Here is an 18571-nt window from a genome sequence, read left to right as displayed (position 1 = left end):
TTTAAATGTGATACTCCTTCCTATTGACCCAAAGAAGCTTTTGTAGAAGTGCTCCAGTTATGTTCCTCTATCAGCTGCTTCACATGAGATAATCAACTCTGTGATTTTTCCTCTATCTGCATTTTAATGTGCTCATCAACCTGATTAGAGAATGGGGATCCAAAGTCTCTAGAGGACAGTACGCTCCCCATGAAAATACTGTATTTGACTACTATAATCAAAAAAGATTTAAATATTACATTCTCAATCAATCAGTAAACATTCCCCCCAGCTCCTTACATCCACCTTCTATGTCAATCAAACATTTATATTCTTCAGACAGCATCATTACACCAGCCAATCTTGTATTTTATAGCCTACACGTAATAGTTTAAACCTGATACCCAAGAGAATTTGGGGTTTCAAAATACCTAGACCCCCAGGAAAAAAAAAAAAGCTAGAAGTCTGGCAGCATCTACTCCAACATATAATGGTCTTAAGTTCACTGCATTTAGGAAATTAGCAGTGACCTGACAGAGAACACATATTGCATAGTAACTTTGGCTGCCAAAATAATTCCTCGAGTAGCTGAACTTACATCTGTTGGACTTCATATACAGCATGGTGTGTAAAAAACCACCTACTTTTTAAACCCCTTTTTTCCAGATTGTCTAAATACATCTTGACTAAAGTTATGATGAAACACAGACAGGACATCAAACAGAAAAGTCTGCTCTGTTCTAGAAGATGCTTGGAGTCTCCACTCATCTACCACAGAAGTTCCCAAATTTGTGAAAAATTTGTGACCGTAATACAACCACAAAGCTACAAGAACACTTGCTTTTGTTTCTCTAATAGAATTGTAACAAAGCTCTATGGTCTCTCCAGTACAATGCCTACTATTTCAGGAACACCAGAAAAACACTGAGCAGAACCTTTTTATTCTATCACTTTGTTTCTTACATTTCCTGCCCTTCAGAGCATTTAATTCTTACTGTTTTTTCAAAACACTGTTCCAGCTCCAGGGTAACCTTGGACCAGCCAAATATATCAGGCAAAAGCCAAGCAGACCATCGTATTTCTCTTCAGTGTTACGTTCTTGGACAACTTGCATCATAAATTTACAAGCTTGTCAATTAAGTTTAGAGATCCAGTAAACCATCTATATTAAATATGACTTGGATATGAGGGAAGACAAAAGAAGATTAACATGGCATTCTCACAGCAGGCATAATCTGTTGACTTTTGGGTGGAAAAGACGCAACAGGCTGTCCGTTACCCTTTGCTTAGAGTTCCACTCAGTGCTCCGGATTTGCAAGCATCTTCGGAGCTTGCCACTGTTATTTATTCATTTTAGAGAAAAAAGAAAAAACATCCTCCTCTAATAATTTCTGATAATAACTATCACAACACAACCTGATGAATCAAGCTTTTTTTTTTTTTAATTATGTCTTGTATTCCTTTGCACATTAGCTCTATAGAATTCATAGTTCACAATGTTTTTTGCTTTTTATTTTTGCATTTTTATTTATTTATTTATTTTAAAGCAGGCACTTCTGCTTGAGCAGCTATTTACAGATTAACTTGAGTACCATTGCCGGTCTTGTCTCGAGCCAGTCAGTCTCCTCAGGCAGTATTGAAAATAGATACTTGGTATTCCCTTCCCCCCAGATACGCATCTCAAGCTCTGTTTCTTCTGGTCCTATATATGCTTGAGTTTGCACATGTAAACCAATTCACAAAAGTCACAAATATTGAGCTTGCATAAGTTGGACCTAATTTTACGGACAGGCTAAGCGTTCAACAAAGGAAAAAAATATCATGCATGGGAAACTAATGCAAGGGAGTTAAAGCCAACATTTTCAAGTAAATCCAAAGGATTGAAATGCCAAAATCCTGGTTGTAGTCTGTATATTAGAGTATATTATCCTTCTTATTTGACTATTTCCATGTGCAAACTAATTCCCAACAGAAGAGAAATGCATGTTAAGCTTTAAATAAGCAAGGACAGGCTTGCAGAACTAATCTGATTTACATCCCTCAAGACTTTCTACCTACTACGTGTGACAAAGCAAGTCAGCCTATTCCTCAGGAGCTTCCTCAATAATAAGCAACAAATTCCTTATTGACAGAAGGCTTTAAGGCATCTCTCAAGAGCAGCCTCCTACACCACATACACACACAAAAAACCTTCATTTAGGTTTACATAGCATCTCTGCCAATTTCCAGGGAGTATTTTGTTGTGTTCTTGCTTATTTTAAAGGCTCTTACAAAACAGACTTGTCATAGGACCTTCCATGTACATACAAGGGAGCTCACTAAGTTAATGAGGCCCACCGGTACTTCTCCATTTGATAATCAAGTTTGGGAAAAAGAATTCAAGTTTTTAATACAGTGTACAACACCCTAAACTGATTAAACCTGAAATTCACCTTCCTCTGTGTGTTTTTGTGCTGTACTTGATTGCTAATCACAACATGTGGAGCGTGTTGAACGACAGTAGACTTAACACATATTCAGGGTCTTAGTTTTTGATAAAAGTTTTTGGACAATTTCTACCACATTCATATGAATTCCAATAGATACTTGTTTGTTGTACAGGCAAAAGGACTATCCTGGATAATGTTTCAGACTACAAGTTTGAGCCATTTTTAATGGAATTGCTACTTATTGGCTTTAGTGGTTTTTGGGGTTTTTTTTGATTAATTAGTAAGATCTGTTTTCTCTCCCAGAGTTCAGTCATCATGCCATCATGCTAGTTCACCCACAGATGCTTTGAAAAGTCAGCAGAACCTACTCCAACCTACTATGCAACCAGCTATATAGTTCCTTTGAAAGTTGAAGGTGATGCCCATTAACGCACATTGCTCCCTGCACACAGTCCTTTGAGCACTTCTACCGAATTGTTTCCTGTTCGATACGTTCTTAGATGCTATAAATCTTTCCCATTTACCCTGACCATAAAAAGACCTCTAGGGGATTTTTCTACTATTTATTTAAAGCATTGATTGAAGTTTCTGAATTATAATTCTCACCAGTAGTTAAGCTCATAAAAATGATAACTCATCAAAATAATCTCTTCATTTCTATATGTGGCTCTACATATGGCTCTATTGATGACTTCAGAGAACCAGGAGTTTTTTCTCCTCAAGAAAAGCAATGAGCGCTGCAGGGACAAGGTGCCCTTTAACTCCACACTGCACATTCACAGCTAGATGAACTGGATTTTTGTTGACTGGGAGCATTAATCGTAGTGTGATTTAATTTACTGGAAGACCACAGGGCACCTTCCTGCACACAAAACAGTAGCAATTTCACTCGGCTGTCCCTTGCTAAAGAAACATAAGGATAACTGATTAAAAACACCAGAGAGATAATCTTTTCTGCCTGACACAAAAAGCTAATTACAAATGCAAAATAATACTGCAGTACTATTTTGCAACAAAATAGTGAGGAGGAAGAGTTAGGCACTGAGGTGGTAATTTGCTGGAGTCTAGTCAGAATCTCAGGGAGCAACTGATGCTCAGAATAAGAAAGCTATCTGGGCCTTTGAAGTCACACACACAAGCATTTGGGATTCAGCATACAATTCCATCTCAACCACAGTATTTTCAGCTAAGTATTATACATATTACTGGTAAATGGTGTCCTGGAGGGATGGTACTACTGGATCACTGCCATCCTTCTTAAAAGTTCTCTTATTATTCTTCTGGCCTTTTTTTTGTGGTATTTCTCAGAATCACACTAGTAGCTGTTATTGCTGCAGGTTATACGGAGGATTTGCACATATCCACCACCAAATAGCTGGGAAGCTATTGTAGAACTACTATTCTATGAAGTATTTGTAGATATTTGTATTCTTCAAAAAGATACCCTCAGTTATGACTTTCATTTTTTCTTTAATAGGTACACTCTTATTACAAGTGATAGCTCTCTCAGTATGCAAGATCTAGCTAATTCACTGTAATTACAAGTGAGCACTAATGATTCTTCTAATCTTTGGCTTTTTTTATATGGTATTACCCTATTTAAGATCATAAGAACAGTAATAAATGAGCATGAATACCAGACACAGATGCATCTGCCACTTCAAAAGAGTCCTCTTTCCTCCCGTTTCACTAGTTTAACAAATATATTTATTTATTTACATCATTTCACGCCTTGAGACAGCTCAGTATTAGTGAGCCTCTTCCCTGCCAGGATGGAAGAAACAACATCAGGTAACAAAACCTTAAGGATGACTGATTTGTCTCATGTCTGCACTGTAATAAGCACCAGAACTGAAGACAGCCATAAATCACACCAGTATTTCGGGTCAGAGGCTGCAGTGCCCAAGCTTCCACAGACACAGGACAAATGAGGACTGTCACTACCTGGCCGAGGAGTACACATCCTCTGTGCTTGAGTTTTGCCACTGCTAATGCCTTGTAAAACTTCTGAGCTGCCCCAACAGGAACAAGTGACACTCAGAAGAACAAGGTCCTGGAGACCCTTTTGCACAGCCCAACACCCTCATTTCTTCCTTTTGAAATGGTCTCCAGAGGCCTGAGCCTCCTGCCTCAGGAACTGGCTCAAGTACAGCCATTTCTGTCTGGTGGGTGGCCTCCATCAGCCCTCCAGGGATGGGGCCCCATTCTGTCAGTGTCTCCAGGCTGACATCTTTGCCCTTCTGCCCCACACACCCCCTCAGCTTCTCTTTAGCCAACTGTTCTCTTAACGCAAGTTTTGGGACAGAGACAAATCAGAGGAAGGGAAAAAAAGGGGTAGTGAAATTTTGATATCCCCTCCAACATCCACTTTTACCATCACTGTTAAAATAAAATTCAGTGTCTTCACAACACGCATGCATCTTGGATTCAGAAGGGAGGGCTTGGGACTCACGTTTTGTAAGTCAGGATGACAAAGGAATCTGGGCATTTAGCTCAGTCCTCAAACACAAGCTTGGCAATTCTTTCACCCTGTGCCCATCTGTTAGCACTAATCCACAGTCACAACAGAGGGAAACAAGAGGCCAATCTGCTGCCTAGTTGAGAAATGTCTGGCTGAAACACAGAGCAGTCTGCTGAGTCTAATCCATGTTTTATATTCAAAAGGAAAACAGATACAGTAACCGACTCCTAAAATCTGCAGCTATGGTCTTCCACTTATTCCTCCCAGATAACCGCTCTCAGAAGAGAGCTGCTCAGAGCTGTATTTATTGTGGTCTTTCTTGACCCAAAAGTAGAGCTTTTCATATTTAATCTCAGACTTATATAGAAACTCTACAAGTCTACAGATGCAGAACACTGCACACACAACTGCGAATCAAGTCACCTTGGCCTGTGTTACCTTCTGGGTAAGCACAGCAGACCCAGTCAGAATATGCTTTCTTCGTTAAAGGTTTTTATAAAACCTCTCAGTTTCCAACTCTACAATAAAAATAGATTCAAGAGCTATTGAATTTTCTTGCTATTTCTATTTAGCATAATTTGCAAAGTTATTCTCATGCAAAAGCACTACTATACACAGAAACACTCCTGCATTGCAAACGTTCTTGTAAAGCAGCTATTAATAACAAAAACTCAGTGAAAAACAATTTCATTCATTGTCAGAAATATCTGTCCCTGTTTGCTAGTAAAGTCCGAAAAAGATAGGGCAGGACAGTGCGGAGTAGGAAGTCACTTTCTTCTGTCAAAATACACTGTAACCACTCTATGGCTTCTCTCTATAAATCTAAGTGAACTAGATGCTGTATGCAAAGTGATTAAAATCTACTTATGCTATAAAAGGAAAAATGAGAACACTGTGCCAGACTTGTAGGCCTCCCTCCTCCTCCCAAACAATACAAAACCAACAAAAATCAACAGATAACAAAGGAGATGTGATCACAGACTGAATGATCTGGTTTCATCATCAAAATAGTCATTTATAGCTTGTTGGCAGGTTTGTGGTTTTTTTTTCCCCTCTAGATCTGTTCTACAGAACTATTTTAAAAGCAACTTTAAGTTTTAGTATTCTTGCTAGGATATGTTGTTTGAAGTCGTCATTTGGCTGGTAGAAATCAATAAATGTTTTCTTTCACATTATTTATCCAAAATATAGTGAGCCCCAAACTTTAGTTTTTTTTTTGTTGTTGTTGTTTTACTGAGTTGAAGCTGGTATAGCTTTCTGGTAGATTAATTTATTTGATGAGACACAATATCCCAAGATTCTCATTCTTTAAGTATGATGATTCAATTATGCTGTAACAGTGTAGAAATTTAAGCACAGTAATACTGCGTCCTAATGCATCTCCTAGTGAGTTTATATCATAGATTTCATTAAAAGATATAGAGCTAAGATTATAAAAACACTTTTCCTGATTTTCATGTCTTTATAAATACTCTCCACTAGTACTAAGTAATAAAGTGGTGGTGGTCAAAATTTTTCAAAGCTCTGTGATACTAGTAGTTTGAACTTTCTAACTTTAGGAAAAAATTCTCTCATTGTTTCACTTCCACCCTTATTTCAAATAACTCAAATAGTTCTGCAAAATCTTTCTGATGGAGGAGAGGCTGAAGTTTGGGGAGTGGAAGAAATGAATGTAGGTCTGCTTTTCACATCAATATATTGGAAGACTTACAAAGTTTAGTGTTGTGAAAAAATATGACAGAAGTTACCTTTACTCATGCTGTAGCTATTAACTGTCAAAACAGAAAATTACTAATAGTAATATAAAATACCTTCACTAAGGAAAAATGAAATGGTAATTTAATCAACTTTGTGTCCTTTGTAAGCATTACATTTTCAGAATCAGTTAAGAGCAGCTACAGCCTTCAGACTTTTTTCTACGCATATTTGGTCCATGCTTTTGAAGTTTTCTGTAACTTATGTTCAAAAGGGAGCAACAGTTCTGTATACAATGCATCTTATGTCTTCATCTTATAGCTTCATATCTCTTTACCTAAAACTGCAGCTTTACTTATTTTTTTAAAATTCAGTCTGTAAATTCAGTCTGTAAGATACACAAAAACTCTTAAGGTTTAGTTCTAGTTTGGGATCAGCAAATGTTTTCCAGCACTGACAGACTCTGAGAGCCCCAAGACCCTCTCTCTTCCTCCCACTGCCCAGCAACAGATACACCCCCTCACTTCTGTTGCAAGGCAACATGCTGACACAGGCCAAGTTAGGCTGTGTTCACCCCAGTAGACAGCCTTGACCTGCATGATCACTGTACCAGCCTGAATATATTGCATATATTACAATTATGAGCTCAGTAAAAACAAGAAAAAAAAGCAGTTAGCGTTCCTTGATCAGTCCATGACAATTCATTTTATTTACTGGGTTGAATCTCATCACACCTTATGTCAAAATTGAGAATGACATAGGAAATACTTGGAGACTACTAAAATTTTTAAAATTACTTCAGTAGATAGTTTGCCCTGACCTTGATCCCTCCGATCATTTAAGTTTTAACTACTCACTTAATTGAAGCCTTTTGGATCAAAGAATTAGAAAGAACTTTACAAAAACAGAGAAACCCCTACACGATTTCATACAATGAAATATCATAGTGAATATATAAGAGAAGATTTGCTGCATTTAATGTGTTTTTGATATAGTAGTAGGTCTGAGTTTACAACCTCTCTTTTGACTAATTTGACTCCTTAAGTCTGGCTGATCACTGCTGTAACTCTTGGCACTGGTTAAGGATATCTCTACTAAGAACATTTGCTAACATCGTCCCCAGTAAGCAACGGTCATTACTGTTCACTCACATTAAGCTAGAGCTGCTCTCTGGCAGACGTCCTGGTAAAGAAGACATCCCAATTCGTGACATTTCCCATTAAAATAATAAAGAATATCTTTTCTACTGAAATGAAATCAAAATATTGGAAGATTCATAGAAGTCCTCCCACCTCATTCAGGGGAACAGGAGGTAGGTATTATATAAGCACTTAGCTATATATAGCAAGACTTTTTGCTAGCAACACATCAGCGTCACTGCTGAATTATGATATTCCAAAAAATGTCAGCCTTCATAACTGCAAAAGTAACCACAACTTCAATAAACTGGAAGGACACATCAAGGTCTGTAGAACAACAAGATGAAATACAAGGCTAATAACTTTCTTTTCTTCCCTGTCCCTTCTCTGCCATTAGCTGTTTGCATTTCAAGAAGCTAAGTGAATGCAAAAGCAAGCAACTTCTCTGAGAGTATTTCAGTCATCCTGAACTCAACTTTAAAAGATAGAACTCATGTTACATGTCTACATGAATCAAATACATAAGTGGCAATACACATAAGGGATTAAGCAGCAACAGTACACGTTTTGACCACATTAATAGACACCTAACAGAAGTTTGGTGTCTATTAGCTTGGTCCTGCAGTTGAAACTTCAATGCTCTAACCTTGAAGGGTACAAAGCTCAATATTCCCTTGGGAGCAAGTGAGACTGAGGAACAAGCACTGGGAAGCACAAAGTCTAGAATTTGGAATACCTTGACAGGGCTGGTATAGGTAAATGACACTGGAAAACAAAAATTTTGGTCTATCCTCCACTATGTGAAATTTAGAAAGCTATTTCCTGAAATAAGTATCATTGCATTGGGCACATGAAAGCAATAATCAGGTTATAAAAATTTACAAGAGACCATGAATTTTTAGTCTGATCTCTCCATTAGGATTAATTGTAAGCAGTGTAAGCAGAGTAATAAAGAAGTCCTAGAGAAAAAAAAATCTTCCCTATAATTAATTGTGCCATTTGACAAATAAAACAATGTATATTTCCATTATCAAATCTGAAAGCAAACAGAATTGATTTTCAGTTTTACTTGATGTAAACAGAGCTTATCTTAATTAATCCTTCCCTAGACTTTGTTTTCTGGAAGACATTTATCTCAAATAAAGCAACTTTATCAACATTTAAGCAGTATATTTATCTTTATAGCCTCAGGTATGATGTAGGAGCTAAGACTGAATCCAAGAACGTATTCATGTTGCTAATGCTAATACACTTAAGAGTTGGCCCCTAACGCAGTTGTATCAGCCCTGAGGCTGCCTACTAAACAGCTCCAATTTGTAGTGAAGAAGGGCCTTAACGCTCTGATCCATGACAAACGTGAGGAAGCGCTTGCAACCAGCAGGGCAGCCCCAGGCAACACGTACCTCAAATGAATATGGAGTTAATCATTACCTTCCTCTCCATTCTTATCTCAAAATGACCTACACAATTACTTGTACGTCTTTTCAGCATTTGCTGCAGTACCTGCTAAGAAGGTTTCAACAACGATAGCTTATTTTTGTCCACCTCTGTACCAGGTGCCCGTGCCCAGGTGCAGGCCATGGGGCCCCATGAGGCGAGGCCGGGGCCACTTCCAGAAGGTTCTGGGGCAACATGAGGGAAGGGCCATGCGCTGCAGGGTAGCCAGGGCTGAGGTAAAACCTGTGAGGAACGGCCCTGCCAGCATCATGTCAAGAGGAGGAAGAGGAAGGGGATGCTGTAAGTGCCGGGGTAAATGTGTACCTGCAGCCCATGGAGAGAGGCCATGGTGGAGCAGGGGATGTGCCCTGAAGGAGCTGCTGCCCATGGAAGGGCCCACAAAGGCTCAGGGGAAAGGTGTGAGGAGGAAGGAGGGGATGCAACTGAGGAGTGGGAGAGCGACTGGCAGCCAGTCAAGGTCACCCTTCACAACCTCCCACTCTTTTGCCATCTCCTTCCATCCATTTTCTTTCCCTCCCCTCTGGGCAGACACAGAAAGGACCATGCAGAATATCCTCAATAGGCTGCCTAAATCAACGTCCTGTTTCAAATTACATTGCTTCAAATGCCTCGGAAAACCATTGTTTAATCAAAAGAACTTCATTTGCATTCCCACTTTTCACTGAATTTAAAGCATATTGTTCATCCCTCATCATGAATAGAAAATATACTTAAACAATATCACTGACTACATTCCCTCACAACATGTTCATTTATAAAACTTCTCTTCATCTTAAAAAAAATAGTACTTTATGAAGTTTTTCAAAGTCTTTCCAATCCTTTTTACCCCACACACTCCTGATTAGGGTAACAGAATTCAAGGGAAAAAACATGTTGTCAGTATTATTCTCATTTCCTTTCCTACTCTCAGAGAGCTGATGAAAAGCCTCCAACAAGAACAAAAAAAAATCTACGCTTTAACGATAACAAAATGACTCTACTCCAGAAACTGGAGTCTCTGTAGAGATTTAATGTTACAAAACCCAGAAAGAAAAGAAACTACGCCTTCAGAGCATGCAGGTTTTATTTCTTTGACCAAAATCTTAAGGTACTGGTACCAGCAGGAGACATTCTTGCACAAGCACTTCTTACCTTCCCAGAACATTCGGAAGTGGACATGAAAGCAGAACTTTATACACGATCTCTTTTTCAATATTTGAACCTAACTGCAAGATTTCCTTTACTCCTTTTGTTTAGAGGGATTCTGCTCTGCTATGACCTAGCCAGTACAGATTTTTCCCATGACTTTGTCCAGGATTTATGCAGAGAAAATTCAGTAGAATAGGAAGCAGCCAGGAGAAATTCAGAATTGCTGCTGGGATGATAGGCTGGAGAGAGCTCATTGGCAGCAGAAGACGCTAAAAATATAGGAGATAATAAAAATAAATAGCTAATGCTATCTGAGAAATGTAACCTTTTTTTTAAATCCTAAATACTTTTAATTCAGAGATGATATATCATTAATGAAATCATACAAATAAAGAATTGGTATTTTTGCAACAAACCTTATTTGGTGCAGAAAGACTAGTTACAGAATAGATACACTGAGTTATAGGATCAAATATGAGAGTTGAGGATTCGTAGAATAAACCACTTCTAATGAGCAAACAAGTGTTTTCTTAGATGCAAAAGTCTTTACAGTTCACGTAAATCTCCATTGAAGAAATAACTGAGATACTTGAGATGCAGCAATATACTTCATATTTTCCCTCCTATAAATTCTCAAATTAGGGAAAAAAAGTCTTTTCAGATCCATCATGAAATAAGCATAATGCACTGCAACACATGAAAAGGAGCAAGCTATATACTGTGCTATATTACCAAAAGCATAACCAACAGGTCAAGAGAAGTGATGCATTATGATTTTCCATATGGACCAGAAGTGAATAGCATTAGGGAGCTTTTATTCTAAATGAAAATACAGCCCAAGATAAAACTATATATTATATATATAAAACTCAGACTTTCTTTTGATAAAAATAGCGATCACCACTGTATTTATTACTCCTCTCATCTAGACACATGCAGAGCATGTGCAGCATTTTTCCACTTTTATTTTCTTATGTTTCTGCTGAAATGACTGATAAACAGGGAAAGGAAAAACAGCAGGTAGGCTACAGGGCTAACATGCCATCACTGCATCTCTACGAGATTCCATGTTTTCAGGGCAGTCACAGCAGACAGTGTCCCACATTGCCACAATGTGCATCACCCACAGCTATAAAAACAGTACCAGAATGCCAGACAATAGGACACTGTGTAAACACGCAGGGCTTACTATTACAGCACCAGTGCCTTCATACAGCCTGCTTTCAACCTGGCTGTTGTAACTGCAAGGCTTAGAAGTATTCTGTATAGAAATACAATATATCACATGTGTTGTCAGTCACAGATGCAGACAGAACAATCCAGAGGACTGCACCTCCACCACAATACAGGTAAACAGGCTCAACGTATTCTTTATGTTAAATGGTAAAGATATTTCAAACTACTCACTAATTTCAAATAAGTTTTGTTTCCAGTAATTTGCAATAAAATCAGACGATACTGGCTCGGCAGTATAACAATGTTCTACTTTTAGAAATTGCAAAGAGCAGCAATTCCCTCATTAAACAGACCCATAAATAAATAGTCTCAATTTTCTCTACATTTCCTTTCTTTAATTGATATTGTACAGGCTCTATCAACATTAGAAAGTGTAGTTTTAACAAATAAGTTTCCTTGTATTCTGTTAAATATATTGCTTTTTCAATATCTTAACGCTACTCTCAAGAAGCTGTATGCAATAAGCTGGACAGCAGAGAACCCTTTTGCAGGAATAGTTTTATCCACCAAGGATGACTTTGTACTGCTTAAGGCCAGAAGGGCTTTCACATTACATACTTTTGTGTATGTTCACCTCTAGGGATAACCAGCTGAATCTAAGGACCTCACCCATCGAATGTATGGAAATTGTTATCCATTTCAACCCTTCTCATTTATTTATTTTTATTTTTTAACCAATGCAGAAAAGAACAAGGCCATAAATACACAACTGTTTGCACTTGTAGTAAAGCAGTTCTAAAGTGTTGCCAGCTCTTATCTGAGAAAGAGCAACAAAAACATCCAGCTACCCTTTCACTGCAATACAAAACACAGATTTGCATAAAAAGTCATAGAGGCTATCTGGTCTCCACTGTATGGTCTCTTCAGCACCACCTTGTCATTAGTGAAGGGATGCCACTACAAATTATTTAATCTTAGATATTAATCTTGAAAGCTGTTTGATTTAAGGGCATTCATCTTAATATACATAATAAAAGCAGTGGGCTGTTTTGGAAGGGGAAATAATTTCTCTTGTAGTTTTATCAAACATGACAAGAAAGCATCTCTGGATCCTTTACTTTATTACAATTTCAGAGGCAAACAAGGATAGAAGTCTAAAACATATAATCCATAAATTTTTGCTCTCTCTCATAACCAGAGGACAGAATTAATTTAAGACCAATTAGGATCATTGTATGATAAGAACACTTAAACCAATAACGAAAGGAATTGCATTGTGGGCTGAATATAAAGAGATAATTTTCCAAGTACTGCTAGCAATCAGCATGTAAATGCTTTGAGAAGTTTGGGTGAAAAAAGTATCACACCAAGTATTATTTGACGTGTGTGTTACAGATGAGGCATCTAAGGCATAAAGTAAAAGCCTCAGAAGCTTCTCGAGGTTTTGGTTTGACATTTTTAATTAAAAAAAAAAGATTTATCACTTTTTTCCCCAGTGTTTTCATTGAAACACTGAAAGTAAAACCTTTTGCATTATAAGGGTACAGGCTAAATGGCCCAGGAAGTCAAACATAATATGGAATGAAAATGGAAGTTACATACTATAAACATTTTAATATCTCAACTAAAAGCTTCCCTCCAGCTCAGTTTTTACTAGAAATTTTGATATATACCTAGACCTCAACTGCTTTTCATGGCTACTTTCTTGTCAGAAGGAGCGATCTGCTTTTCCTCCACTTCATTTTCTTACACTGCACTTTTGTAACAATAAATACAAGAGAAAGTTTCAAGATAAAACTTCATCAGCTAAGAAATGATACAAAGCCAGTTGAGAGCATTGGGTTTTTAGACCAATTGCGGGCAGGCTTCCTTTCACCAGTCTTCCCCTCCCCCTCCCCCCCCCCCCCCCAGCAGTCACCATCCTATCCCATTTTAACTCGGAACCTGCACTCTTGGTTTCAGAGAAATCCCTCAGGATGCACCTACAATACAAGATAAAAATGTTGAGTAGCCTAAATGAAAAAATGTACCATTCTAACATCCAAGTGGTAAATCCTCAGGAAGTTCTAACATTTGGAAATTTGAGGGCAGATAGCTTAACAATGTAATGTACATTTGGAATTAAATTGGGAATTCATTAACACTGAAAATAAAAATAATACTATGCATCTCATAGGCATCTAAGAAACTAAAGACTAGACCAAAAATGCAATCAGGGTTACTGCATCATAGAAGATCTTTGGTGAAAACCAAAGCTACAAGGAGAAATGGCCTTCAACCCTACAACTCTAAGTAACTGAATTGTGCTTGTAACTTTAGATTCACAAGAGCCCAGAAGTCCTTAAGAAGACAACATTAAGAGAAATGATTTGAAAGTTTGTGTATGTTCGTACTCACACCACCTTAAGGTAGGGTAGGACTGGAACAATCATTGGTCACCACATGGCTACATCACTAAAGTTCCTTTCCACCAGTTTTTCTTTTTAAAATGTACATGTTGTTCCACAGCAATGTATGATGGAGGTAGTGCCACTACTACCTTACTATTAAATAAAGAGGAGGTTCTAATTATAATTACTTGTTAAATTACCAAATTATAGAAATCACTGATTTCTATAATAAATTTAAATCATATAATCCAGTTTAAAATCTGTGGATAGTTTTAGAAATGGTTCAAAGTAACATGTTTTGTGAAAAAAATTGAAAAAGGCACTATGTGTTTTTACAGTCTCCGTTCTTTCAAGGAGGCACGTGACATTCTGAAGATATTCCCTATGAACCTTTGTTTCTAAGAGCACCTGAAGCCAGAAGCTCTTCCAAAAAACTCACAATCAACTGTTTATGCTCATGCTACTGAATAATTCTTTATGGTATGAAGTCAAATTAAATACTTCATCTCAGTCTTGAAATAGATTGACAGACTTCAGATGTGTCTTCAGAAATCTCCAGAGATCCTCTGAGACTGTGAATGTTAAGATGTCTATGATGCAGCTGTATTCAAAGTATGTATTGATATCCAATGAATTTTCAGTCACGTACATCAAAACAAACATTCAAGAAGCATTTATTTTAGCAATGCAGTTATGATTCTCTATTTACTCTACACTGCCTTCAGCAGTTGAGTACAAGACTTGCTTTTTAGTTCACAGATTTTTATGAATCCATTACTGTTTGGTTGCAGCTATTCCTTACCTTTATATTTCAATGTACTTTCATGGCAGAGAATGGTGTGGGAAAAAAAAAAGTTTTCTAACCTGTATCTTAGTCACTGTTATAGAAGGAAGTTCTTGTAGGGTATTGCTCCAAGAGTTGTAATGAGTTGCTAATGAATTACAACATTCCTCAAACTAGAGCACAGGTAATATATTACAGAAGTCCTTGCTTAGTGCTTGTCTAATAAGCATCACAATCCTAGGCTCACTAATAGGTAAACAAGTAATTTCTGCTCAGTTCAGTCTTACAGACTCTGGATTCCTGGAGTATCACAGAAAAACATAATTTGGGAACACAAAAGCAAAGCTTTTTGAACTGGTTATGAAAAGCACACTTTTGTTTTCATTGAAGAGTTAACTTATTGCAACTCCAAAAAAAAAGCTTTCTATCAATACAAATCTTAAAACATCCTATCTAGTAAACCAGTTATCAGTTAACCATTAACTGCCTTTTTCCTTGTACGTGTTAAAGTCAGAGAAACTTGGACCGGATAAGAACAGAAGCAGCAATAATATACATTGCGTTATTGAAGGAGAAATAATAAAGATGTCTTATCAATAGATAAGTACACTAGATATAACAAGAGATAAAGTTTCCACCCAGAGACGATTACACAAATATTGGCACATTCAAATTGCATAAGCTGACAGAATGGTTACTAAGCAGAGGTTCAATATGTAGAAGAGAATCCATTCCCAAACACTGTATCTATCATATTACTGTATCTAATCTGGGATTCTAAGGGAGATTAGAGTATTCATATCTGTCTTCTGGGGTGGCTAAATGCAATAAATATCTTTCAGAGTACAACTTGGTATTTCAGTCACAGGATTTACCGTACTTGGTTTTGCAGCCAAGGTATATTTGTCAGGTGTTTATTTTCCCTCTACCAATCACTGTTAAAAAGATTGTGAGTGGTTAAACAGAACAAAGGAAAAACAGCCAGAAAATTTGTATGATTTAATTAAAGGAAGAAATCAAAGGGATTATAGCCAACAAAGGAAGCTTAAATGAAAAATTTACTACCTCTGGAAGTAACTCCCTGTGTAAGGTAATAAAATACCTAGCACTTGGGGTTCACAGTGAAATGAATCATATATCTTCTGCTGCATGCTGTTCACCACACAACTCTTCCACACAAGCTTCTGAATAAAATCACCACTTTCAACAGCTGCAGCTGGTTCTTGTTTTAGGCTGAATAATATTTCTTTAATATTTATCTCATCTTTCTATTGATTCGTGACTAGACTGTCTGCCAGACCAAAATTCTGACTTCAATTTCCTCTTGTTTTTCTAAGTCACTGATGATAGAAAAAAGAGGATTTCCTTTGCCCTCTGAGATAGAGGCAGGCTGGTCTATTCTTGCTGATCCTCACCCAGGAAACATTCATCATGATACTTGATCATAGTTATTAATTGGCTCTAATGAATGAAAAAATAAATACTATAGTCATTTTACTGAAATTAGGCTGAGAAAGCAAAATTGAAAGTTTGAGAGAATAATGTAATACGAATTTAGAAATTGTATTTTATTTATTTTTGTTAGGTTGGTGCCTAAGGTTTGGCCTAAGAGACATTCGGGGCTTTGTTACTACTGACATTGTGCCATCAGAGAAAAAGGCAGTCCTTGTTCAAGAGCACGCTTAGTTCAGACTTTAAAAAGCACTCACCACTGGTAACAGCCTGCTAGAGCTTTCACATGGATTTACCTAGGAGGCAGAAAAGGACCTAGGGAAGAAAAAAAGGTAGTCTAGAGACCAGTGTACAAGTCTGGGATATGCAAGCATCCAAATCATTTCCTCTGTACACTACAGATTCAAGTGACCATAGGCTAGTCTTCTAGGCTGTGATCTCTCAAGTGGCTCACATAGTCTACTTTTAAGATATTTTTTTAAGTAAAGATATTAGCAAGATTGTGAGGCGTTCCTGCTTTCTTATTGGAATGCATGTAGATAGAAAAATACATTCAGGTATGACTTTGATCGTATTAGACACAGTTTCATTACTAGGTCACCATAAAGTTTCAATCAATTAACTTAGACTATGAATGTCTTATTTTATACGTGAATAAAATCAAGCATTTATCTTCTCAAATTTCACCAGATTTTTTTTTCTTTCAGATTAGAAATTTTCCATGACCGCTTCCCCACCCCAAAAGGTTACACCAAGTTTGTTTGGGTTACAAAAAAATATATATTTATTTTTAAAACGAAGAAAATTATGAAAAAAATATGAAAGAGCTTTATATTATACACTACTATATGACTTAACTTCACTATTTTTGCCTAGACTCTGTACCCTTAAGCACTCATCTTTCTAAACAGGATAAACCAGAAAAAAAATAAGAAAGTGACAAAACAATCACTTTTCTCTCTCTTGTCTACGTATTTGTTTGGAAGGTAATTTTGGTGATTTTAACCAATTTAGAGAATGCATGAAGTCCTGGGCTTATCATTAACTGCAAGAACTTCACTGCATTTAGTAATACTGTGATTTCAACTGCCACACTTCTGGCAACTCTGAATCATGGTGTGAACGTTAAGAGAGTAAGAGTTTCAGCTTTCCTATGCCATACAAAGGCACACTGCCCAATTCTGACTTCCAAAACATTCTTATGCAGCACTCTTCAGTCCCCCTCTGTATCTGAAACCCAAGTTTATCCAATGTTTGCGTTGTATATTACTGTAGACATCTTTCCAGGAAAAATAAAGTTATTTGATGCCAATGGAATTGTTTAGTATTGGCTTCCTATGGGTTAGCTCTATGTGGAATCAATCTTAAGTTTTTCTGCTTACACCAAATGGGAATCTGATCAAAAGCATTTTTTTCCCCCCTTTAAAGTTTCACGTTCTATTAATGCATGTCCAACAAGATATCCATCTCTGCAAATCAGAAAAATAAGAAGCAGCAATTGGAGACAACTGCAGAGTTAATTTGTCTGCAAGAAAGTTTACAAGCACAGCTAGAGAGAGTTCCAAAAGCTGGAGACAAGCAACCAAAATTAGAAATATATGAGAAAGTCATTCTGTAGTTCAATTACTGCTGCCAAATGTCATTTGCACATAAAATTGAAACAGAATGCTTGTAAAAATCCATATTTGCTTGCCAAGTGCTTAACAAATCTTTGGTTAAAATTAAGCTTAGATTGCATTTCTTATATTAGAAAAATTGATTTCTAACCTCATTAACCTTGTTTCTTCTACAAGTTTTCTCCACGTTATGAAAGAATCCACATATATCCTTGTTTTCCACAGAGTTCTATTCCTTTTTTTAATGGAATAAGAGAACTAAAGAAAAAAAAAAGAGGCTGCTTTTCATCACTATTTCTGTCCTGGAGTACTCAATGAACATGTGACATCCTCTTTAGGCAAGGAAAGCTTCCAGTAAACATTAATGAGAGAAATAGAAAGCCCCCAAAATCACCTGAACAGAACTTCCTCTATTAATTAAAACTTCATTTAAAGATAGGAAAGTTATGTCATACTGGTGCATTGGTTTTCATGAGCCACCATGCTCTCACGCTATAAGAAGCTTTAAAGAAAGTTTGATTCTTTACGTGGGCATAGTGTTTAACACCTCTCCTTAGACAAACACAGAACTGATCACAGTGAAAATAAGTAGGCTTTTCCAAAATACTCTAATATGTATCAAATCAGGAAGAGAAGTTCATATTTACCCTTGAGAAATCCAAATTAGGACAGTAATCTATAAATATATCAGAAAATCTTCAATTCCACTCTGCTCAGTTAAGTTATCCTTATATACTCCTTTATGCCTAGTAAGCTTCGTTTACTCTTGATGTGTTAAAATGTCTATGGCATTTTAACGCTAATTTTTGTCCTAAGCCTAATTAGATTATACACATTATATTGCATTGGTTATACACTCTTTAT

General features: G+C 37.0%; 1 long non-coding RNA gene across 1 annotated transcript in view; it reads right to left on the bottom strand.

The window, feature by feature from the left end:
• The window catches only part of LOC121079643, a 44038-nt gene extending 34735 nt beyond the window's left edge, over nucleotides 1–9303 (bottom strand). Inside the window, exon 1 of the long non-coding RNA XR_005825121.1 lies at nucleotides 9107–9303. This is a non-coding gene — a long non-coding RNA (uncharacterized LOC121079643). The remainder of the gene's footprint in view (nucleotides 1–9106) is intronic.
• Nucleotides 9304–18571: the final 9268 nt, after the last annotated feature.

This window comes from Cygnus olor, chromosome 17 (assembly GCF_009769625.2).
Source record: "Cygnus olor isolate bCygOlo1 chromosome 17, bCygOlo1.pri.v2, whole genome shotgun sequence".
Taxonomy (NCBI): domain Eukaryota; kingdom Metazoa; phylum Chordata; class Aves; order Anseriformes; family Anatidae; genus Cygnus; species Cygnus olor.
This window is presented reverse-complemented; position numbering and strand designations above follow the sequence as displayed.